We start from the raw sequence: 26373 nt of genomic DNA, 5'->3' as shown, positions 1-26373 counted from the left end.
TTTCAGGGAGAGCATAAGGGAATCATTGACAGGAATGGGGGAAAGAAATACAGTAGAAGAAGAATGGGTAGCTCTGAGGGATGAAGTAGTGAAGGCAGCAGAGAATAAAATAGGTAAAAAGACGAGGGCTAGAAGAAACCCTTGGGTAACAGAAGAAATATTGAATTTAATTGATGAAAGGAGAAAATATAAAAATGCAGTAAATGAAGCAGGCAAAAAGGAATACAAACGTCTCAAAAATGATATCGACAGGAAGTGCAAAATGGCTAAGCAGGGATGGCTAGAGGACAAATGTAAGGATGTAGAGGCTTATCTCTCTAGGGGTAAGATAGATACTGCCTACAGGAAAATTAAAGAGACTTTTGGAGAAAGGAGAACCACTTGCATGAATATCAAGAGCTTTAATGGAAACCCAGTTCTAAGCAAAGAAGGGAAAGCAGAAAGGTGGAAGGAGTATATAGAGGGCCTATACAAGGGCGATGTACTTGAGGACAATATTATGGAAATAGAAGAGGATGTAGATGAAGATGAAATGGGAGATATGATATTGCGTGGAGAGTTTGACAGAGCACTGGAAGACCTGAGTCGAAACAAGGCCCCTGGAGTAGACAACATTCCATTAGAACTACTGACAACCTTGAGAGAGCCAGTCCTGACAAAACTCTACCATCTGGTGAGCAAGATGTATGAGTGAGGCGAAATACCCTCAGACTTCAAGAAGAATATAATAATCCCAATCCCAAAGAAAGCAGGTGTTGACAGATGTGAAAATTACCGAACTATCAGTTTAATAAGTCGCAGCTGCAAAATACTAACGCGAATTCTTTACAGACGAATGGAAAAACTGATAGAAGCCGACCTCGGGGAAGATCAGTTTGGATTCCGTAGAAATGTTGGGACACGTGAGGCAATACTGACCCTACGACTTACCTTAGAAGAAAGGTTAAGGAAAGGCAAACCTACGTTTCTAGCATTTGTAGACTTAGACAAAGCTTTTGACAATGTTGATTGGAATACTCTCTTTCAAATTCTGAAGGTGGCAGGGATAAAATACAGAGAGGGAAAGGCTATTTACAATTTGTACAGAGACCAGATGGCAGTTATAAGAGTCGAGGGGTATGAAAGGGAAGCAGTGGTTGGGAAGGGAGTGAGACTGGGTTGTAGCCTTTCCCCGATGTTATTCAATCTGCATATTGAGCAAGCAGTGAAGGAAACAAAAGAAAAATTCAGAGTAGGTATTAAAATCCTTGGAGAAGAAATAAAAACTTTGAGGTTCGCTGATGACATTGTAATTCTGTCAGAGACAGGAAAGGACTTGGAAGAGCTGTTGAACGGAATGCATAGTGTCTTGAAAGGAGGGTATAAGATGAACATCAACAAAAGCAAAACGAAGATAATGGAATGTAGTCGAATTAAGTCAGGTGATGCTGAGTGAATTAGATTAGGAAATGAGACACTTAAAGTAGTAAATGAGTTGTGCTATTTGGGAAGCAAAATAACTGATGATGGTCGAAGTAGAGACGATTATAAAATGTAGACTGGCAATGGGAAGGAAAGCGTTTCTTAAGAAGAGAAATTTGTTAACATCGAGCATTGATTTAAGTGTCAAAAGTCGTTTGTGAAAGTATTTGTATGGAGTGTAGCTATGTATGAAACTGAAACGTGGACGTTATATAATTAGACAAGAAGAGAATAGAAGCTTTCGAAATGTGGTGCTACAGAACAATGCTGAAGATTAGATGGGTAGATCACATAACTAATGAGGAGGTATTGAATAGAATTGGGGAGAAGAGAAGTTTGTGTCACAACTTGACTAGAAGAAGGGATCGGTTGGTAGGACATGTTCTGAGACATCGAGGGATCACCAATTTAGTATTGGAGGGCAGCGTGGAGGGTAAAAATCATAGAGGGAGACCAAGAGATGAATACACTAAACAGATTCAGAAGGATGTAGGTTGCAGTTGGTACTGGGAGATGAAGAAGCTTGCACAGGATAGAGTAGCATGGAGAGCTGCACCAAACCAGTCTTAGGACTGAGGACCACAACAACAACAACAACAGCAATATGATAGTGTTTGGAGAACAACCCGATATCATTAAGGGTTTTCCATGTCATCTGAACGTCAAGCCACACAGAACATACTGCCATAGTTTCTATCCCATTCCCTGGAAACAACGCAATGCAATGGACCAAGAAATACAGAGAATGTTAGATTGGAATCTAATTGAACCTTCAAACAGTCCATACTGCAGTCTGCTTCTTGGTATGCCGAAACCAGGTTGAAAGGTACGTCTTGTACTCAATGCTCGTGTGATTAACACCATTATTGTACCAGTATGTACTCACCTATAAAATATAGATGAGTTGATCCAAAAGTTCAATGGAGTGAAGTACTTTACAACAATCGATTTGCGTGCTTCATAGTGGTAGGTCAAGTTAGATGAAGAGTAGAGAAAGTATACTGCACTTGTATATGCCGGAAGAAGTTATCATTTCTAGGTTCTTCTGTTTGGTTTGAATATCATTGCAGAAGTATTCATATCCGCATTAGATGCAGCATTAGGACTTGAACTAAGGAGTCGACTAAGACTGTTTGTGGATGACATCTTGATAGCTACAAGTATCTGGGAAGAACATGTGAATCTACTGACACGAGTATTAGAGGGATTTTCTAATGTGGGAATAACAGCTAATCTCCAAAAGTCACATTTCTGCCTGGAGAAAATAAAATTCTTAGGGCCTTTAATGAATTCAAGAGGCATCTAACTGGACGAAAATAAAATAAGTGCGATAAAAAATTTTCCTGTTCCTAGCACCAAAAGGCAGTTAAAAGAATTTGTAGGTCCTCCATCGTTTTTTCGTAGGTTCATAGAGGATCAATCAATGAATTCTGTGCTATTACTAAATTTATTAAGGAAGAACGTGCATTGGCATTGGACTGAGGAATGTCAACGAGTATTTCAAGCAATCAAGCAAACATTGTCTAATACAAAGATTCTCTTTCATCCTGATATGTCCTTGGAATTTGGATTAATAACAGATACTTCATCTGTTGGTTTGGCCATTTGTTTGTTCCAAATTCGAAAAATAGATGGAAAGCACACCGCTTTCGCTATTGGGACACTGTCAAGTTGCGACAGATCGTGTACTACCACAGAACAAGAGGCTCTTGCAGTAGTGTGGGCATTCAAAAAGTTTAATTATTATTTATATGGAGCAAGAACCACTGTGTATTGTGACCATCAAGTTCTTAGCTTTTTACAATCTTGTAAGCTATTGAAAGGTCTCTGTTGGATTCCTTTCATGTTTAATTTCTTAAATCTGTTGCCATTTATGGAATAAATTCCTCTTCTAAATGTACTGTGGCGTTTCTGACTATCTGGGAGGAGACTGAGCAGTGGAACGTGTTACTTTTACACATAAACAAGAACGATCTGTCACACTACTACACTTTAAAGCACAGTTTATATATAATTCTTATATGTAATTCATGTCACACAGTCTCATACGGAACCTACATCCGCTTTCTTTTATATACTGTGTATGATAAGATACTGTCATCCCCCTTCCCTTTTGTGTGAGAGGATGAATGAGCATATGTATTTCTAGTTGCATGCTTGAGGGTAGCAGACAAGGCTGTCTGTTAGAGAACAGTAGGACCAACGTCGGAACAGGTAGCTACGCTTCCTAAAAGCAAAGAGGTTTCTATCCTTAGTATGGTCCTGTCCGTCCGTTGTCATGTTGGTATAGGAAGCTGCCCCTCTGGCCACTTCCGTTGGTCTTTGTGAGCCACCCTCTGGAAGCACGCTCGGCAGTAGGGCAGTTGCAGGGTGGCGGTGGCGAGCGTCTGAAGTGGTAAGATCTCCGGCTAAGCGCGTGTCTGTTAAGTCCGTAGAACAATGGATTTCTTAAGTTCAGCCTAACTGAAAATTTAATCACCTTGATTTCAGGTTTAGCTCTAAAATATCTAATGCTATCTTAAAGTGCAGCGGAGTGTAATTCTCGTGTTAAATTCAGATTATTTTGCGGTAGTTGCTTTGTTACTACTTTGTGAGTAAAGTGGAACCACGTGTTGATCAGTAACTCTAACTAAGTTCATCAATCTTAAATGCGAATGTTTGTGTGATTATAACGTCTCGTCTTGACAATATTTTGCAATATAGCAACTTTTCTTTATGTTCAACCCAATTGGAGTGTACTTTGCGAGACCAGTACCACGTGCTTACATAACTGTTTGACCCATCAGATTAATAGTAAGACGTTAGTAACCAGTTCAAGGTTATTCTTTGTCAATTGCTTTTCGATCGAATTTATTTTAATTACCAAAATTATTGTGGAGTTATACGCTTTGTGTAAACCAAGTTGACCACGTGAAGCATGCGGTGTAATCATCAAGGTAGCCTTCAGCTATTCTTTTTGCGAAGTCTTCACAAAGAGTTAATATGAATTTAGTATACCAGTGTGTGGTAATTACATGACGGACAGGATTGTGGTATGAACGTAATTTCTTTGGGTAAAAACTGAATCTGTTGGTTGTGGTTAATTTCTTCTTGCTTATGTTTCAATGTTCTTCGTGTGTTATTTTATGAATGGAGTGTCGTATGCAGTTTTCCAAATCTTGGCTCCATATTTTATGTGTTCCGTAAGATTACAATCTCACATTTTTCAATCGTAAATAAGGCACCAGCTCAGTTATAACTCACGTATAATATGCTGAAATTTCAATGAACAATCTTAAAATAAATTTCCAAATATAAACTGATTTCTCTCTTTTTATTTAAATTCTCCTTTTATATATATATATTACCGGTTTTGTATGACTATTAAAAGATTATCATGAATGTTAGTCTGGTTGGTAAACCTAGACTAAATATCTGATGAAACAGTTGCCCAGTAATCCACCGTTAACGTCCCCAGACAGATCACAGTTTTAAACCGCTTTTATTGACCATCAGTACGCTATCAGCATACCAAATTAAAGTTACAATATTACACTATTACATGCAAAATTAGGAAGATGGACGGTCGCTCTTCAAGATCCCCAATTTCGTATTGTGTACATTCAAGGGAAGGAGAATATAATGGCAGATGCGTTATCTCATCTTCCAGAAGGATTAGAAGAAGGCATCATCTCAGATGAAAATGAATATAAATTTCCAATATTATTGGTGAGAGATCAAGTAAACCAAAGATTTCTTTAGAGTTATATGGTGATATGACGAGACTCCAACAAAGTGATTCAAGATGGATGAAGATTCGACAGGAATTAGAAGATTCACAACAAAATAAATTAAAGGTACTGTTCCATCGTTGGAGTAATATGAGTCAGAACTGGTGACTATGTATACACTTTGGTGTTGCAAAATGTGCGAACAAACTGAGAAGGTACTGTTACTTCTCAGATTTACTGAGAAAATGTGTAATATGTCAGAAAACAAAACCAAATAACAGAAGCAGTAAAGGTCTGTTACATTCCATTATTCCAGAAAAGCCACTAGCTATTTTATCAGTGGATGTATGTGGACCATTACCGAGGGCTAGAGGAGGTTTTAAATACGTTGTACCTTTCTTGGATACATTTACAAAATATGTCAAATTTCATCCAATGAAAACTACTACAGTTGCGCTAATTCTGAACCGTTCATTCGATGACTACAATCCGCGAGTTGGAGAGCCGGACGCAGTGTTATCTGACAATGATACAAATTTCACTGGATGTAGGTGGAGACATGCATTAGCTCAAGCCAACATCACACAAATATTAACATCCAAGTATAACCCGGGCCCGAATCTGATCGAGAGAACCTTTCGCGAATTAAATATAGTTATGCCAACATATTGCCATTCGAAGCAGACAAGATGGATAGAATATCTCGATACATTTGAGGAAATCATGAACGATTTGCCTCACATGACCACAGACTTTACACCTGCTGAAATAATGTTCGAGAAAAGAGAAAGAAATGAATGGATAGGTAAGATTCCAGAGATATCAAAAGGAGAAACCCAATGGTAAGATGAGATAAGAACAACTTTAATAAATCCGACCGAAAGTGCTAGAAACAGGAAGGTAGATTTAGACAAAAGACTATTACGCACACAATCCTTTGGTGGCGAAAGAGTATTGTTACGTACACATCCTCATGCGTCGCTGCTAAACAAAACAAATAAAAAATGGCAATTGATGTATGAAGGACCACTTGAAGTGATTAGAATACCAAATCCAGGAGCATATGTCTTAGGACATCCTGAGACCAGAAATATAAAGGGATTATATCCTCATCACGATTTTAAAAAGTGTCATTCCTGAAGGAATGAAGAAATATAAGAAAAGGAAGATATTTTTTCTAATAGTAATATCAGTAATTTTTTCATAATTTCAGATAAGATTGTGATCGGTCGACAGAGATCTGTAAGAGATGAATTATAATGATTATGTAAATATATATGTTTTCTTTCGACAATGTGATTTTGTATATTCTTAAGGAAAAGTAATTATGACATTTTTTTAAATTTCAGTAAAAAATATAGTTGTAATGGATATCTGTTACAGTTTTCAGGTAATTGTTAGTAATAAGTACATGGGAATATTCATGTTAAAGGCATAGTGTAATATTGGTACTTTAATTTGCTATGCTGATATGTAATGTTGTAACTTTAATTTGGTATGCTGATATCGGTGCTAATTGACAATGAAAGTGGGTTAAAAGCCGTGATCTGTCTGCGGACGTTAACCGTGGGTTACTGGGCAACTGTTTCATCAGCTATTTAGTCTAGGTTTACCAAGCAGACTAACATTAATGATAATCTTTTAATAGTCATACAAAACCGGTAATATATATATATATAAAAAGGAGAATTTAAATAAAAAGAAAGAAATCAGTTTATATTTGGAAATTTATTTTAAGATTGTTCATTGAAATTTCAGCATATTATACGTGAGTTATAACTGAACTGGTGCCTTACTTACGATTGAAAAAATGTGAGATTGTAATCTTACGGAACACATAAAATATGGAGCCAAGAGTGGGAGACTGCATAGAACACTGCATTCATAAAATAACACTCGAAGACCATTGAAACATAAGCAAGAAGAAATTAACCACAACCAACAGATTCAGTTTTTACCCAAAGAAATTACGTTCATACCACAATCCTGTCCGTCATGTAATTACCACACACTGGTATACTAAATTCATATTAACTCTTTGTGAAATCTTCGCAAAAAGAATAGCTGAGGGCTACTTTGATGATTACACCACATGCTTCACGTGGTCAACTTGGTTTACACAAAGCGTACAACTCCACAATAATTTTGATAATTAAAATACATTAGATCGAAAAGCAATTGACAAAAGAAAAACCTTGAACTGGATACTAACGTCTTACTATTAACCTGATGGGTCAAACAGTTATATAAGCACGTGGTACTGGTCTCGCAAAGTACACCCCACGTGGGTTGAACATAAAGAAAAGCATAAAGAAAAGTTGCTATATTAAAAAAATATTCTCAAGACGAGACGTTATAATCTCACAAGCATTCGCATTTAAGACTGATCTTAGTTAGAGTTACTGATCAACACGTGGTTCCACTTTACTCACAAAGTAGTAACAAAGCAACTACCGCAAAATAATCTGAACTTCACACGATAATTACACTGCGCTGCAATTTAAGATAACATCGGATATTTTAGACCTAAACCCGAAATAAAAGTGATTAAATTTTTAGTTAGGCTGAACTTAAGAAATCCATTGTCCTACGGACTTAACAGACACGCGCTTAGCCGGAGATCTTACCACTTCAGACGCTCGCCACGGCCACCCTGCAACTCCCTACTGTCGAGCGTGCTTCCTGAGGGTGGCTCACAAAGACCAACGGAAGTGGCCAGAGGGGCAGCTTCCTATACCTACATGACAACGGACGGACAGGACCATACTAAGGATAGAAACCTCTTTGCTTTTAGGAAGCGTAGCTACCTGTTCCGACGTTGATCCTACTATTCTCTAGCAGACAGCCTTGTCTGCTACCCTCAAGCATGCAACTAGAAATACATATGCTCATTCATCCTCTCACACAAAAGGAAAGGGGGATGACAGTATCTTATCATATACAGTATATAAAAGAAAGCGGATGTATGTTCCGTATGAGACTGTGTGACATGAATTACATATAAGAATTACATATAAACTGTGCTTTAAAGTGTAGTAGTGTGACAGATCGTTCTTGTTTATGTGTAAAAGTAACACGTTCCATTGCTCAGTCTCCTCCCAGATAGTCAGAAACGCCACAGTACATTTAGAAGAGGAATTTATTCCATAAATGGCAACAGATTTAAGAAATTAAACATGAAAGGAATCCAACAGAGACCTTTCAATAGGAATATATATATTCAAAGCAACGACACAGCAATATAGCTGATTAATTATTTTAAAGAATAAAGTCAATTTTCTGGATGGAGTTTCATGAAATTTTATTGAGAAAGATTACAAACGAAAGTATTTGAAAGGACAGTGCTGGTCCAGATTGGACCAGGAGAGGGATATGTGTGATCGTTGTGGGGTGTTTAGTATTAAATTGTAATTATTTGAAGTATAATAAATGATGAAGGGAAACGACTGGGCTGAATTTGTGTAGATTCGGGGGCAGTAGATACATTCGTATTTATATTGTGTAAAGGTTAAAGCTAATTTCGCAGCCTGATAGAAGTGCGGAGTAGTGATGGATTCCGTGAACAGCAACGAACTTCACGTGAAGTTTTGTGTGTTTCCAGGTAAAAAGTAAATTACGAACACGTGTTGGTGCAGTGTCATAAAAAGAAACTAGTGATGACAGACAAGAGTGGTTATCTGTGTGCTAATAAGCAAGGATATACTCATGTGCGTCATATTCGAAAACGATTTTGTGCTTCATTGAAGAAAAAGGTGAAGTCACGAAATACACTCCTGTAAATGGAAAAAAGAACACATTGACACCGGTGTGTCAGACCCACCATACTTGCTCCGGACACTGCGAGAGGGCTGTACAAGCAATGATCACACGCACGGCACAGCGGACACACCAGGAACCGCGGTGTTGGCCGTCGAATGGCGCTAGCTGCGCAGCATTTGTGCACCGCCGCCGTCAGTGTCAGCCAGTTTGCCGTGGCATACGGAGCTCCATCGCAGTCTTTAACACTGGTAGCATGCCGCGACAGCGTGGACGTGAACCGTATGTGCAGTTGACGGACTTTGAGCGAGGGCGTATAGTGGGCATGCGGGAGGCCGGGTGGACGTACCGCCGAATTGCTCAACACGTGGGGCGTGAGGTCTCCACAGTACATCGATGTTGTCGCCAGTGGTCGGCGGAAGGTGCACGTGCCCGTCGACCTGGGACCGGACCGCAGCGACGCACGGATGCACGCCAAGACCGTAGGATCCTACGCAGTGCCGTAGGGGACCGCACCGCCACTTCCCAGCAAATTAGGGACACTGTTGCTCCTGGGGTATCGGCGAGGACCATTCGCAACCGTCTCCATGAAGCTGGGCTACGGTCCCGCACACCGTTAGGCCGTCTTCCGCTCACGCCCCAACATCGTGCAGCCCGCCTCCAGTGGTGTCGCGACAGGCGTGAATGGAGGGACGAATGGAGACGTGTCGTCTTCAGCGATGAGAGTCGCTTCTGCCTTGGTGCCAATGATGGTCGTATGCGTGTTTGGCGCCGTGCACGTGAGCGCCACAATCAGGACTGCATACGACCGAGGCACACAGGGCCAACACCCGGCATCATGGTGTGGGGAGCGATCTCCTACACTGGCCGTACACCACTGGTGATCGTCGAGGGGACACTGAATAGTGCACGGTACATCCAAACCGTCATCGAACCCATCGTTCTACCATTCCTAGACCGGCAAGGGAACTTGCTGTTCCAACAGGACAATGCACGTCTGTATGTATCCCGTGCCACCCAACGTGCTCTAGAAGGTGTAAGTCAACTACCCTGGCCAGCAAGATCTCCGGATCTGTCCCCCATTGAGCATGTTTGGGACTGGATGAAGCGTCGTCTCACGCGGTCTGCACGTCCAGCACGAACGCTGGTCCAACTGAGGCGCCAGGTGGAAATGGCATGGCAAGCCGTTCCACAGGACTACATCCAGCATCTCTACGATCGTCTCCATGGGAGAATAGCAGCCTGCATTGCTGCGAAAGGTGGATATACACTGTACTAGTGCCGACATTGTGCATGCTCTGTTGCCTGTGTCTATGTGCCTGTGGTTCTGTCAGTGTGATCATGTGATGTATCTGACCCCAGGAATGTGTCAATAAAGTTTCCCCTTCCTGGGACAATGAATTCACGGTGTTCTTATTTCAATTTCCAGGAGTGTAGAATTATCACTAGAGTTTACCAAGGTCAACGAGTGTGGACATGGTACTCTGGTATTAATAAACAAATATATAAATAAGAAAAGAATCGATAATTGTGCTGATGGATTACCCGAATATAGAGTAATAAAATGTATATTACTTCTTCCGAATCACTAAATTCAGACCAATAGCGTGAGAATGAAGAGTACATGTCTTAACCCGATCTCTCACAGCGCTTTCCCAACAGTAATGATTAGCATTGATACTTGTTCCGGAGTTTGTTACACGTTCACACATCACTGCCCTGTTAATGACTCTATGAGGGTATGATCCAGCCGTTGTCCTGCCTGAGGATTAGTCCTGTCCCTGACCAACCCTATCATCCCACACACACACCAACAAGAGGGTTACTCTCCGTCTCTACACACACCTGTCCTGCAGCTTCCATCAGACATCGTGCTGACGTCGCTATCAAGACATCTTCGCATATACCCGACTCTACCAATGCAAGAACACCATATATAAAGACAATGTCAGATCTGTTATTTAAACTTTTAATTAATTTTTGTAAATTACTGGGTGCAACACAAGGTTAAATTAGCCTTGTTCCAAGTTTACACAAAGTTCAAAAGCGGCATAAGTTGTCAGCCGCCAGCATATTCCACTCAGTAATATTGCAGGAAACTTAAGGGCCAATTTTGTTTCAGTTTTGGCCCCGTATTATATTATAAAAAAATCCACGCCCTTAAAGGAGATTTATAATGGTGGAAACCATTGACTTACGTGCGGCGAGTAGTATAAGCTGCCTGCGAGAACTAGAGGTTCTATGTAACGGACGCATCTCTCTGGAATAAGTAACCAAAGATGTATATAGGACACTGTGTGAAACAATTAGAGCGATCGGACGTGCTTTGTCGGAGAGATTTTGCTGTTGTTCTGCTACGCTATTAAGCTCCATTGTGAATGTTTAGTTAGTGGATGTCACAATAAACAAATTCAAGAAAATAATAGGCATTCAAAGTGTGTATTTATCAATTTATAGAACATTTGACAAACACTCTTCAGATATCACGTGACGCAGATCGATCGGAGGTGCAGTGTGGAATGATACTGCGAGCCTGCATCTTTTCACGGTCAATATTCTTCGAGAGAATATCTCAGAAGCAATATACTTTTCGTTGATAAAAAACTTAGACACATCAATCCATACGCATTATACAACATAGCACCTAGTTGTGCCGAACGATCCACGTAGTGTAGCAAAAATTTTAGAGATTTCAGGTGGAGTATCAGCTAGATCGATCCTGCGGGACACATATCTAGCGCTCTTGTGATATTTAAAACCAAAGACATTCATTCTTTAGCCTTTAAAAGCCTGAAGCTACAACCTAAATAAACCATTGAAAATCATACCTAAAAATACCAAAAATAAATAGGAAGCAGAGATTTTTCTTAAACAAAATTTATTAAATAAATAAATAAAATTAAAATATAATAAAAGCTGCTATTTAGAACTCCATAATGGTGCTTGGCATGTTTGATGCTACCAAGCATTGTTTACAATGTACAGTCGTGCTCAAAACTATCCGAACGACCTGAAATTGCAGTCATGGACTGTGCTTCTGATCCCGGCGGAGGTTCGAATCCTGCCTCGGGCATGGGTGTGTGTGTTTCTCCTTAGTATAATTTAGGTTAAGTAGTGTGTAAGCTTAGGGACTGATGGCCTTCGCAGTTAAGTCCCGTAAGATTTCACGTACATTTGAACATTTTTTGAACCTGAATTGCATTTCGCCTGATTCGCACGCAACCCGCATAACACAGCTGTCTAGCAGGTGCTCTAATCACTCCTCGGTACAGTCATTTGACTATTGAAAATAGTTCCAACTAGTCACCACTAGAAAACACTGCTCTGTATCGCAATAAGTCAACATGTAAAGTAATACCACGATACTGCAAATATGAGGGATCACCTTATCACAGATAAGACTGTTGTTAAGACTTGTGAGCTCACATTTATTACAATAAATGACATACCTGAAATATTACCACTCTCATTATTACGTCAGATAGGTAATGCACGTAGTAACTTCGTCGTATTCATGATTTCCTCTTCAAAGTAACATACCGTACTTATTATTTAACACAAAATGACATAAAAAATTTAAGTTATTCACGAGCAGCTAGTTGAGAATATGTATGAACTTCAAATGACACGACGAACCGTCTCGTTCTGCATATGGATTCAAACCCAGGTCATGCAGACTAAGCAAAGATTTAGTGACTGACGGAAACTAACAGTCATTCCCGACTAAGCATACAAAGAGTGATATACCTCGATTTTAGACAGTATCAGTTAGCAAAAATCAACTTTAATTACATAACGTAAACATTTTTAACGGAGGAGAATTCATACCCAGCACCTATTGTCCCTGTTAACGGACTACGAGAAATGTTAAATATTAATTCTTCACAAGAAACTCAATTGAAATGCCGTGAGGTAAAGTTTTGTGTTGGACAGGGATTTCTACCCAGAACCTAATCTGGTTGTTATCGAAGCACAATCAACTGTGACATATCGGATTTTCTCGGCAGCAGCTAGATGTTTTAACTGACATGACGAAACGAAACATTAATTTTTTCCTTCCCAGGGCTACAACCCGGCACCTATCGCTGTTATATTCTAGAGGAAACGAACATTAAACATGGGTTTGTAACATCAGCAGCTACATGTGAGCATGTTTGTACTAGAAATAATATGACAAAGAGTTCAGTGCTGACTGGGAATCGAACCCCACACATATCGTTGTTCACTACACACAAAGAGACGTCAGCTACCGAATTTTTCTCCACCAGCAGCTCCGATAACATCCTTGAACTTATAGTGATCTCTCAAATAGTTCTGTGTCTCACTAGGAGTCAAAAACGTTAGATATCGTTAGTGTTGACAACGAATGAAAATACATTAAAAATCAAAATTATTATCCACCATCAGATAGATGTCCTCATGCTAGAACTTGATAATACATAATGAAAACTTTAGTGCCGGGCCACGATTCGAACCCATTCACGCGCAATATGTGGAGATGTTGAGAAATCTGCAGTTTTGAACAAACAACAAATTGTAGTCGAGCTGTATTGTCACGAAGGGATCAGATTCCACGTTAAGGGCGGTCTGAGTTGCATTCTCAGTTCAGAACCAATTTTATCGACATCAGAAGCTCAAATAAAATATGGAATAAGCGTCCTGTGACCCTATATAGCGTTTGGTTCGTCACTAGAAACAAATAACTGGTATAAGAAAGGTTACTGGTGACACAGTTTCTACATGTTGCCACTTCTGACTTTATTGTGGTTCAACCTAACGTCTACTTGGTAGAGAAGGAATATCACGTTTAATGTATAATTCAGACCACAATGCCATTATACTTTCTTCACTTGGCGTAGCCAGAAGAGGATAGAATCTGTCTCTCCCCATCAAAGATCATAGGTAGAAGTTGAAATCAAACCCAGACCATAAGTATAGGAACCTACCATCAATCCAACAGACCACCAACTCCTCTTCTCTGTGACCTGTTGTTCTATCGTAACGCCGTTGAGCCACATGGGATGAGAATTCTGACACACAGGCTCCCTGTAACGGTTTGCAGCGTGTTCAGTACATTCATTTACCTGGTTTACCGATTCGCCATGAACTAGCTACCTCGGCTACCCAGTACAAACATTCGACCCTGTTTTGTAATCACCGAAATAAAATCACGTAACTGCCACCTACACAGAACTGCCAACAGTATAGGATGCAGAAATTTAAATAGGAAGTGTTCCTTTCTACTTGAGCTACTCTACTGCGCTATCTGTTTGTTGAAAACGTCGTGAAGTGCAAAAGAAAACCTGTAACTGTCTGTCTCTCAGAAGGCTAGATACGGCCATATGCACTATCTCACAGCACTGTGCAATGTGGAAGTTCTGGAGGAATTGTTGACTTCTGTAGCTGCTGTAGTTTTATGTCAGCTAGAAGCATAACGGTAAGCGTCGTGCGCCCTGTAGAAGACGTCGCGAGTTCGAGTACATTCGCTGCTGCAATTTTTTTAAAACGCAGTTCTGCTGTCTGCTGAAGTTATCAATCTAATGGAACTTTGAACATAATTCTCTTCACTTCTCAACCCAAAATATTCGCATGTGGAAAAAGGGCTAACTTCTACAACATTTTGTTCTTTTCAGGTTTAATGGACGGCCAGGCAGCAGATGCATCTCAAAACTTTTATATTATGTATGGGGGGAGCGCATCGTGCCAAAATCCGTCAGAAAAGTACTTTCTACATTAGCTGTCGCATGGTAGTGGCATTTTATTCTTCTTCAAACCTTGTTTGACAGCTTTAACTCGAACAATTTTTCTGCATGCATGTAATCAATAAACTGCATGTGCATTGTCAGACTGTTATAGATAACATCAGAGAATAGCATATATCGTTGATGATTAATTTCTGTCTCATGTTTACTATTGTTTTAACAACACTAAAAGAAACCTTACGAAAATTGTGCACTGTATTATAAGAAATGAAATAAAACTACCCACGATAACCTAACGACGAAAGTCTGTTTTAATAAAACAGAGTATCTCTATACAAGCGTGCCTCTATCTCACGTAGATTTCGATTGGGTCCGCGTTTAACTGGTATGCTGTGTCATACTCAAGGGGTATGCAAATGTGGCATTTCATAAATAAAGTTATGTATTCCTAAAACCCAAAATTTGCTTGTCAGCAGCGGAAAAAGGCGTTACCTGTTATGCACCATTGTAAGATTTTCACCATTGCACTATTAGCCGAAAGTATTTTCTTGCGATTTCCTTATCGATGTTTGATCTGACTGCTTGTAGCTCTTTCACAGAAGAGATAAAAACGTTTCATTCAGCGAGACTGGTGCCGCGAACCATAACAGACGCTCTTTTACAGGTCAGCGCGTTGCCATAGAGCAAGCGAAGGGGTATGTGTCCGGGTGTCCTCTTACGAGGTCAATAGTGCCTAGAACTCCTAAACCGCTATTTTAAGGACGAGATTAGTTGCGATTTCCATGTGAAACAACTTTCCTGGGCCGAAAACCGTAAATGTACAACCTTTTGTTACATCTCAGGCGATAATAACTCAGATTATTCAATAGAAATGACACGAAAAATCAAGTGAACTTTGAGGCTTAATTTCGTGTACACCAGGAAGTAGCTCGTCGATCACAGAGTTGCCAAACATATCTTGCCTTGTTGCCAAATCTCAGTTACAGTATCAGCAGGAATAAGACTAACCGATGTGATCCTACAGCGGCCTGGGAAATGACCATAGCTGGCGTCTCAAAGACGTGGCTGCTACGGCCTGGAATACGCAATGCGCCTGATTCGCATTTCTGTAACTAGGTTTAGGGATTGGAGCGTAGTTACTAATAATCCTCAGAACTGCCTGCAAACTAAGCATCATAAATCAGTAACTCTCAGAGTTATTTTTATATTTCTCTCGTAAGTGTACCCAAAACTATGAAACTCATTCACGGACGTTTTCGTGCCTGGCCGATAGTCGAGCACAACAAACAAATAGAAATAAAAAAGAATGTGCGTGTGAGTGTGCTTGTGTGTGTGTGAGAGAGAGAGAGAGAGTGAGAGAGAGAGAGAGACAGAGAGAGACAGAGACAGAGAGAAATAAAGAAGAATAAGAGAGGGAGTAAAAAATTGTTGTAAAGAAAGTGAATCGTGATATGTAAAGAAATCTATCATTAAAATGACACGTTCCACATCATGACGAAATGTCATATTCATGATCTATGGAAAAATTATTAATCTAATCAATTGTAATCTGATCTAATCATATCACATTGCTGACTATCCATGAAGAGTCAAGAATTACCGAAATTGTCGCCAGTATCAGTAACCAAATGTAAACTTGAACGGTCTCTGTTGGATTCCTTTCATGTTAATTTCTTAAATCTGTTGTCATTCACGGCATAAATTTCTCTTCTAAATTTACTGTGGCGTTTCTGACTATCTGGGTGGAGACTGGGTAGTGGAACGTTTTACTTTTACACATAAACAAGAACGATCTGTCACACTGCTACACTTTATAACACAGTTTATATGTAATTCATGTCACACAGTCTCATACGGAACCTACATCCGGTTTCTTTTATATACTGTATATGATAAGATACTGTCATCCCCCTTCCCTTCTGTATGAGAGAATGAATGAGCAAATGTATTTCTAGTTGCATACTTGAGTGTAGCAGAGAAGCCTGTCTGCTAGAGAACAGTAGGACCAACGTCGGAATAGGTAGCTACGCTTTCTAAAAGCAGAGAGGTTTCTATTCTAAGTATGGTCCTGTCCGTCCCTTGTCATGTTGGTATAGGAAGCTGCCTCTCTGGTCACTTCCGTTTGTATTTGTTAGCATGCTCGGTAGGAGCCCAGGTCAGTCTGCCCGCGGCGAGCGTCTGAAGTGGTAAGATCTCTGGCTAAGCGCGTGTCTGCTAAGTCCGTAGGACAATGAATTTCTTAAGATCAGCCTAACTGAAAATTTAATCACCTTTATTTCAGATTTAGCTCTAAAATATCTAATGTTATCTTAAATTGCAACGCAGTGTAATTCGAGTGTGAAGTTCAGAATACATTCCGGTAGTTGCTTTGTCATTACTTTGTGATTAAAGTGGAACCACGTGTTGATCAGTAACTCTAACTGAGATCATCAATCTTAAATGCGAATGTGCGTGAGATTATAATGTCTCGTCTTGACAATATTTTTCAATATAGCAACTTTTCTTTATGTTCAACCCACGTGGGGTGTACTTTGTGAGACCAGTACCACGTGCTTATACAATTGTTTGACCCATCAGGTTGATAGTAAGACGATAGTAACCAGTTAGAGGTTTTTCTTTTGTAAATTGCTTTTCGATCTAATGTATTTTAATTATCAAAATTATTGTGCAGTACACTCTTTGTGTAAACCAAGTTGACCACGTGAAGCATGTGGTGTAATCATCAAAGTAGCCCTCAGCTATTCTTTTCAGGAAGATTTCACAGGGAGTTAGTATGAATTTAGTATACCAGTATGTGGTAATTACATGACGGACAGGATTGCGCTACGAACGGACCTTCTTTGGGTGAAAATTGAATCGGTTGGTTGTGGTTAATTTCCTCTTGCATATATTTCAACGTTCTTCGTGTGTTATTTTATGAATGCAGTGTTGTATGCAGTCTCCCAATCTCGGCTCCATATTTGATGTGTTCTGTAAGATTACAAACTCACATTTTTACAATCCTAAATAAGGCACCAGTTTAGTTATGAATCAAGTTTAATATGCTGAAATTTCAATGATCAATGTTAAAATAAATTTCCAAACATAAACTGATTTATTTCTTTGTTGTCGTATGACGATTAAAAGATTATAATTAATGTTAGTCTGTTTGGGGATTTGGTAGGCTAGACTGGATACCTGGTGAAACAGTTGCTCAGTAATGCAAGGTTAACTTCCCCAAACAGCTCACAGCTTTTAACCCACTTTTATGTTCTTGAATAGCAGCACCGCTTGCAGAATAAAATAAAGTAACTACGTTACAAACTTCAAAATAAAAGACGACAGCTTTTGCAATAAACTGGGACTCCTATCAAGACCCTTTCGTCTCTGTTAATTAACCACGAAAGATGTCTGACATACCTCCATTCAGAAGTAACATGAATAAGCATTGAAAATGCACATTTATTTTCACTAGCAGGTCGGTGTGCACTTGACAGGGTTTGAAATGAAATTATGAATATTTTTGTACTGGATCAGGATTCGGATCCACATACTTACCTTTGAAGGAGACATAGAGCAGATTGTAGTCTTTGGAAAAGAAACAAAATGATAGAACTATTCCGAGAGATTCAGATCCTCGAAAGAGGAGATACGAATTCGAATCACAGTCCAGCACCAAATTTTTCGACGTTTCTAGTTCAATCAAATACAAGTAAAATAAGAGCCGTGTTTCTTTAAATGTCTATCGGTTCATGATAAAATAAAATTTTCTAATGTAAGTATGTATTTCTGTTTACCATGACTGCCGCCTATGTAATTTCCCAACGTAAAACGGCTCTGCCCAGTTGGTAATGAAGGAACGTGATGTTTAATGCGGATTCTGGATTATAACGTCTTTCTCTTGAGGTTACCAGAGGTAAAGTAAAATCTGTTTGTGCCTCTTAAAAGTAAATGCCTGAACCCTCGCATTGCACCTGTGATACTTTTTCAACCAGACCATTGTAGCCACATTTCCAGCCCAAGGTGCGTGCTGTAACGGATAATGTGCTTAGCTTACTAAATTAGTCACGGAGTAAAAAATCCGAATCTATTAAATGGTTAAGTAGAAGCAAGCTTATGACGCGGAGATTATGGTTTTCTCATGTCAACAGAATGTAAAGACTCTTCTAGGCATCATAGCCTCGATATGAATCCATTTTGAAATTTTCACTAATTCGGCAAATTTCTTATTTCGAGAAAATCCACCGTGAAGTGTGAAGTTACCGGATAATTCGATTATTACCGTCATTATTACTATCATTTTCTTCATACCGTTGCAGGAACATATGTGCTTGAAGATAATTTAATGCCTTTTGGTCATTACAGAAGTAGTTGACGAAGAACAGGTTCTTTCCATGTCTATGGAATCCTTTTCATGTTAATATCAAAGATCAGCAATTACTAGTAGATTACATTAAAACTAAAGTAATTGATGAAGACGTGACTTGACAACAAAAACGCGCTGCCTTTCAGCATTTACTTTCGCCTAGCAATGGCTGTCGAGTACTGCCAAACCAAAAGTCAAATGAGCTTACTGCCTTCCGATATACGTCGCTGTCAGTTCTTCCATATCATTTGGTCGACGTGACCTGTTTCAAGTTGTGGATGACAGAGAATGTTTTAGAAAATCAATTGTTTTCCTTCGCAATAAACAGAAAGATTTTCATTCTAAGCCATCCAAGTTCAAAATTTTCGCAATATTAGTTCAAATTTAATATTCGCTTCTATAATGTAGGAAAGTATATCACAGTTGCAAAACCCGCATCCGACTCATTGACCTTACACTAAATTCTTGTTCAGAGTGACACCAGTTTAAGTAACCTAATGTAGCAAAGACTGTTTGCCAGTGCTCTTTCTCACCGGAAAATACGCAATTCACTCAGTGGGCTCCGTAAGTAAACTGTAACAGTAATTTCTGTGTGTATGCAATGCATACAGATTGTAGAATTTCTTCCACTTCTGTATACAGTATGCCTGACCTAAACAGGCCCCTTATCATTACAGGCCATGGGCAGTGAAACATCATACTGACAACAGTAATGGGCTTATGCTGACAACCTCACTGTTCGTTTTACCTCATTTTGTAATCATTTAAATAAAACAACATGACCTTCCAGTGGGAGACATTTCATCCCCCTTCTCCTTCTGTGAAATTTGTCAGTAAGCTTTTAGCCTTCCAACCAGTGAAATGCGGCAGGGTACGGCCGGTAAACGATTCAAAAACGACGATTTAGTGCTGTTAAGACTATTTCTTTAAACATTGTCGTAGCTGAAGGAATTTAGTTTCGTCCTAAATCGTCTTATGCAGCAACGTTCACAGACATCTCAAATAGGAAAAGTTCTTTATCCAGGTACTGTAAGATGGCAAGAACTATGCCCCTTACACAAAGTCATTAAAGATCACCGTACTCACGTTGAGCGAACAGTAGGGCTGAACAAAAATGACTGACAAGGCACAATGCATCTTGTAGAGGGTATAGTATGGACGTATTGGAATAATTAATGTTGGGTGATGGTTTTAAAGTAATTCACGCGACGTGAAAACTTTTGTGGAAACTTTTGTGGAAACTTTTGTGGAAACTTTTGTGGAAACTTTTGTGGAAACGCGTCAATTTACCAGAGGCTAGTTCATCCCAGGGAAGTATTTAGAGTTGACCGCAGCGCACGGCTGGGGAGCGGCGAAGGGAAGCGACAATAGGCAGCTTAGGGCGGCTCAAACTCTGAGAAAGCGGTAACAGGGCGCGGCCTCCAGCTGGCTTAAGATGAGTGACGGTGAGGGGGTGGTTGACCCCATGCTGGTGTACCGGGAAGCAGACGGAGAACTTGTACACCTGTTGATAAATGCCCGTCGTCCCGTTTTCAGTGAAGCATGCGACAAAGCCGCACACTGTACGGTGGAGCGGTCAACAGAGGCTGAAATATGCGTGTTTGTGACTGTAGCAACTTCATGCTGAATTCACGGTCCACAGAGTCTGAAGTAAATCAGGTGAAGAGCGACAGAATGAAATACGCCAGCCTCCGTTGAGAATGTAGGACTAAGGAATTTGAAGTACTCTCCTGGGAGTCAGAATTCCGGAAAAATTGGTGTTTTGTGCAGACGCTAACCTTGATGGGTGGCCTGGGAGGAGCTAAATAGCAAAAGTTGAGAGGAAGGGAAATTTTGTGGGAATTTGTTCACTTCCCAGAGCAGGGATTGGTTGGCGCTGGGAAGCGATGCATAATTAACGCATCTTGTGCTGCAATTGGCGTAAGTGATTTTGCTGGAGGGGAAACTGAGGTGAAGAGCGGACTGGCAGGAGTCTCTGTAGAGGTCTTCCGTTCCCAGCTTTCCTAGAGTGCGGACGTGGCGTTCTTTGCTCAGCTTGCCTGAGAGAGAGTGAACATCTCTGCTGTTTATGACTTAGCAAACGGAACGATTGAGCTTGCAGATAGAAAGTTTTGGTTCAGCTATGTACTGAGCAAGGTAGCTAGGAGTGAATAGACGTGCATCATTTAATGTCAACACTGCCACCACAGTTCAATCAGGAGTCACAGGGCCTTATTACTTTCTTTGCGTTATCCAATATTGTGGCAGTGTTGCACTCTCTGTTGATCTGTCAGTCAATTAGCTGGGGTGAACACATGCCAAAACCAGATAAGTGACGGGTGGGGTGTTACACTACAAAGGTTGTAAGAAGAATTCCACAATACACGGCCCATGAAACCCACGTGGAAACTTTGCCGATGTGATCCAACAACTTAATCAGTGGCCTAACTCAAGATGGAGAGGGTGCAGTATCACCGAACTCAGCGTGGTGGGGTGGCGTCGTTGTGCGGACATGCTGCCTTGCAGCACCACAAAGCCAGCTGACATCCACACAACGACGCCACCCCACCACGCTGACTTCGGTGATATTGCGCCCTCTCCGTCTTGAGTTAGGCCACTGATTAAGTTGTTGGATCACATTGGCAAAGTTTCCACGTGGGTTTCATGGGTCGTGTATTGTGGAATTCTTCTTGCACTTCGCATTATGCCTGGGTCAGTCGATAGGAATTAATTTTGATTTATCATGCTTTACTCCACGTAAACGCAATTTATTACCACTGCCTGTTAGGAGAGTCATGTAATGTAATGATTGAAGGTCGGGAGTTAAAATAAATTTGTGCTAATCGACTGCATCTGTTTTCAATCAAGTAGTTGAAATCCCAAGTTACTTTCTTAATTAATTTTTTGTTCAACATTTGCCCTTGCCCGCATCTCGTGGTCGTGCGGTAGCGTTCTCGCTTCTCACGCCCGGGTTCCCGGGTTCGATTCCCGGCGGGGTCAGGGATTTTCTCTGCCTCGTGATGGTTGGGTGTTGTGTGCTGTCCTTAGGTTAGTTAGGTTTAAGTAGTTCTAAGTTCTAGGGGACTGATGACCGTAGCAGTTAAGTCCCATAGTGCTCAGAGCCATTTGAACCATTTTTTTCAACATTTGCATCTGGTGTTCAATAGCTGAGTATAACATCAATGTGCACCCCTTTTTAATTAAAAGTGACCAATTCTGAATAAATTAATGTCAACACTGCCACCGCAGTTCAATCAGGAGTCACAGGGCCATATTACTTTTTTGCGTTATCCGATATTGCGGCAGTTTTGCACTCTCTGTTGATCTGTTAGTCAATTAGTTGGGGTGAACACACTCCATATCCAGCTAAGTGATGGGTGGGGTGTTACAGCATGTAGGTTGTAAAACAAACTTCCCACAGCTTGTGTCAGGTTGATCTTTTCATCTGATAGCACTGCGTAAGTATTTTGTCTAAGAGGTATTACAAGTAGTGTTCCTGTATCTGTGGAACTCATTGGTTGAAAACGAGTTTAGCACCAATGGGTACAGTACTGCTAAATGTACAAAATGATTACTAACCTAAGTCTGAGTTCATCCACAAACTGAGGCGTATTTATAATATTGAAGCTAGACATTTTATCCTTGTCTTCCTTGAGTGGACATTGGAAGGCATTTACACACACACATATACAATACTATGAATACTTCGAACACTATAGTTAACGATGGTCTCATAAGCTAATTTTTTTTTAAATTCTTCTGGGTCTTCAGCGTGCAATATGTGTTGTAGATACAGTCTTAGACAAAAAAATTGACCGCCAAGTCGTTCACATAAGGTGGAGAATACAGTCATGCTCACCTTAGAATTCTATGTTCGGCAATATGCTCGATCTGGCAACTTTGTAGACTGCAGCACTTCCCAGAGGAAGTCTTGAGTGCAGTCTGAGTAAATGACTTTGACTATGGCCATAGTCTTGAGGTAAAACGCGAGCCTAGCTATTACGATGTCTGGTACCCGAAAGCACACATCGACAAAATTTTTACCGCCCCTTTCCTCACAATGCTGAAGCTATGAGTGTAATTCAACGGAATCTACAATATATTTCGCTTTCTGTGACATTGGTAATAACAGTTTGGTTCACTAGTATTTTAGCGAGAAATTTCTTGGCCGACCATCTGCCTCTGAACACCGCTTGCGTCTGAGTTCTCTGGGACCCGTTTGCTGCCTACCGACGGGGGCTGAGGCACTGCGCTGCCTCGCCTTCTGCTGACAATGTCTGCTCCACTCCTCACTCTCGATGGTGTAAAATGCTTTAATGTTGTTGAGTGGTAACGCATAAAATCTGTCTACGATTTGTGTTGAAAGGTCTAGCATTAGAACACCTATCTGCTGGTGAATAATAATTTTGATTTTTAATGTATTTTCATTCGTTGTCAACACTAACGATATCTGACGTTTTTGACTTCCAAGGAGACACAGAACTATTTGCGAGATCACTGTGAGTCGAAGTATGTTATCGGAGCTGCTGGTGGAGAAAAATTCGGTAGCTGATGTAATGGTTCAAATGGTTCTGAGCACTATGGGACTCAACTGCTGAGGTCATTAGTCCCCCAGAACTTAGAACTAGTTAAACCTAACTAACCTAAGGACATCACAAATATCCATGCCCGAAGCAGGATTCGAACCTGCGACCGTAGCGGTCTTGCGGTTCCAGACTGCAGCGCCTTTAACCGCACGGCCACTTCGGGCGGCGTAGCTGATGTATCTTTGTGTGTAGTCAACATCGATATGTGTGGGGTTCCATTCCTAGTCAGCACTGAACTCTTTGTCATATTATTTCTAGTTCAAACATGCTCATATGTTGCTGCTGGTGTAACAAACCCATGTTTAATGTTCGTTTCCACTAGAATATAACAGCGATAGGTGCCAGGATGGAGTCCTGGGAAGGAAAAAATTAATGTTTCGTCTCATCATTTCAGTTAAAACATCTGGCTGCTGCTGAGAAAATCTGATATATCACAGTTGATTGTGCTTCGATAATAATCCGATTAGGTTCTGGGTAGGAATCCCTGTCCAGCACAAAACTTTACCTCACGGCATTTCAAGTAAGTTTCTAGTGAAGAAGCAATATTTAACATTTCTTGTAGTTCGTTAACAGGGATAATAGGTACTGGGTAGGAATTCGTGTCCGTTAAAAATGTTTACGTTGTGTAATTTGAAGTTGATATTTGCTAACTGATACTGTCTAAAATCGAGGTATATCACTCTCTGTATGCCTAGTCAGGAATGACTGTTAGTTTCCGTCAGTCACGAAATCTTTGTTTAGTCTGCATGACCTGGGTTTGAATCCATATGTAGAACAAGATAGTTCGTCGTGTCATTTGAAGTTCATACATATTCTCAACTAGCTGCTCGTGAATAACTTAAATTTTTAATGTCAATATGTGTTAAATAATAAGTACGGTATGTTACTTTGAAGAGGAAATCATGAATATGACGAACTTACTACGTGCATTACCTATCTGGCGTAATAATGAGAGTGGTAACATTTCAGGTATGTCATTTATTGTAATAAATGTGAGCTCACAAGTCTTAACAACAGTCTTATCTGTGATAAGGTGTTCCCTGATATTTGCAGTATCGTGGTATTACTTTACATGTTGAGTTATTGCGATACAGAGCAGTGTTTTCTAGTGGTGACTTGTTGGAACTATTTTCAATAGTCAAATGACTGTACCGAGGAGTGATTAGAGCACCTGCTAGACAGCTGTGTTATGCGGGTTGCGTGCGAATCAGGCGAAATGCAATTCACGTCGTTCGGATACTTTTGAGCATGACTGTACCTCATGCTATTACTTCTGTTGTGATGTAAACTGGCAATCAGCTAAAATAGTAGAAACTTCAGTTGTATATGCAAGAATATTGGGGACATAGTTGGTATGTGCATCCAAGCATTTATGTATTCTGTCTGCCTACAGTTTTAATTATTTCCCAGTAAACTCTGTGGAAAGTCTAACACTGTTTACGATTCCATGGACACATTACTAATTTTATAAAGAACTCTGACTGAAGAAATGAAATGGAATGTTTGTATGGCATTGACGGCTGGAAGTCTCCGTCTAGGGAAGTTCTTCCACCAAGTTGCTGTCCTTTCAGTTGACGTCACATTGGCGACCTGGGTGTCGATGATGATGAAATGATGAGGACAACACATTCAGTCCTCAAGTGGAGAAAATCTCCGATCCAGCCAGGAACTGAACCCGGGCCCACTGTATGGCAGTTAGATCTGCTGACTCCTCAGCTGAGGGGACGGACTGGGACTAAAGAACATAGTATCATCAGATTGTAAGCTACAATTTGTAGCTCCACGGTGCTTCTAGGTACTTTTCATACAAAAAGAAACAGTATTTCCATTGCACCCCAGGCTGTAGGCCTCTATTTACAACTACAGTGTTTCACCTATGACCAAACATTAACATTGCTTAAAGATGTGGTAAGTGACACATTGAAATACTATGATTGACTGATATGGGTTCGAAGATCGTGACCTTTCGATTCATAGTCTGGCACTTCCTAACGCAATTGTTATTTGAAGGCATTGTTACACTACCATGACTGAAGCCTATTAATAGTCCCATATCTGAGTGATCAGCGTGTTAGTGGTTGATGTGTCATGGTGCGCAGCCATGACCTCTTCTACAGCTGTCGCAGGACAACAGTTGTGGCACTCAAATGTGACTACAGTGCACATTTCGACTGGTAGGTGACGCAGAATTATCTGCTGCACCTTATGATGTTTGCTGCTGTTGGGCTAGTGGAGGGGCCCCGAGTCGGGTTGCGGCATGGCATGGTTGGCTCTGCTATGGTCGAATATGTTCGGCGCACGATCGTGGCAGCGTCGCATCTGCGCACCAGCAAATGTTGCGATCTGCTTACATCTGTCTGCTACACATCTGTCTGCTACACATACGACAAAACAGCTTTGGCTGTGACGCACAGCTCCGCAGCAGTCAATGCGGATGGTATACCGATCTCAACGTGGCTCAGCATGCTGCATTTGTTTCGATAAATACACATTCCTCTCGTATCATTCCCTACAACATACAGAGAAACCGATAATATTTGTTTGAACATTACGATAGTCTACATATGTTTTCGGATGGTGATCTATAAAAGAAGTCGAAATTAGGCAGCTGGGTGACACTGAAAAGTAGCTGAAACCACATGCCCCATGTCTTACATATAAGTGAAACTGAGGGCGCTCTGTAGGTCCAAGAGCTCACCCCCTATCCCCTCTCCCACTGCTGAAGGCATTAGATTAGAAGTTGATGCCTAGGCTGATATCTTCACTGGTGAGCGTTCTGTTGTAATGATCGAAAAATATCACTGTAATTAGATGTGAATTTCATAAATATTTGA

This window comes from Schistocerca cancellata, chromosome 7 (assembly GCF_023864275.1).
Source record: "Schistocerca cancellata isolate TAMUIC-IGC-003103 chromosome 7, iqSchCanc2.1, whole genome shotgun sequence".
Classification (NCBI taxonomy): Eukaryota; Metazoa; Arthropoda; class Insecta; order Orthoptera; family Acrididae; genus Schistocerca; species Schistocerca cancellata.
Note: the sequence above shows the minus strand (reverse complement) of the source record.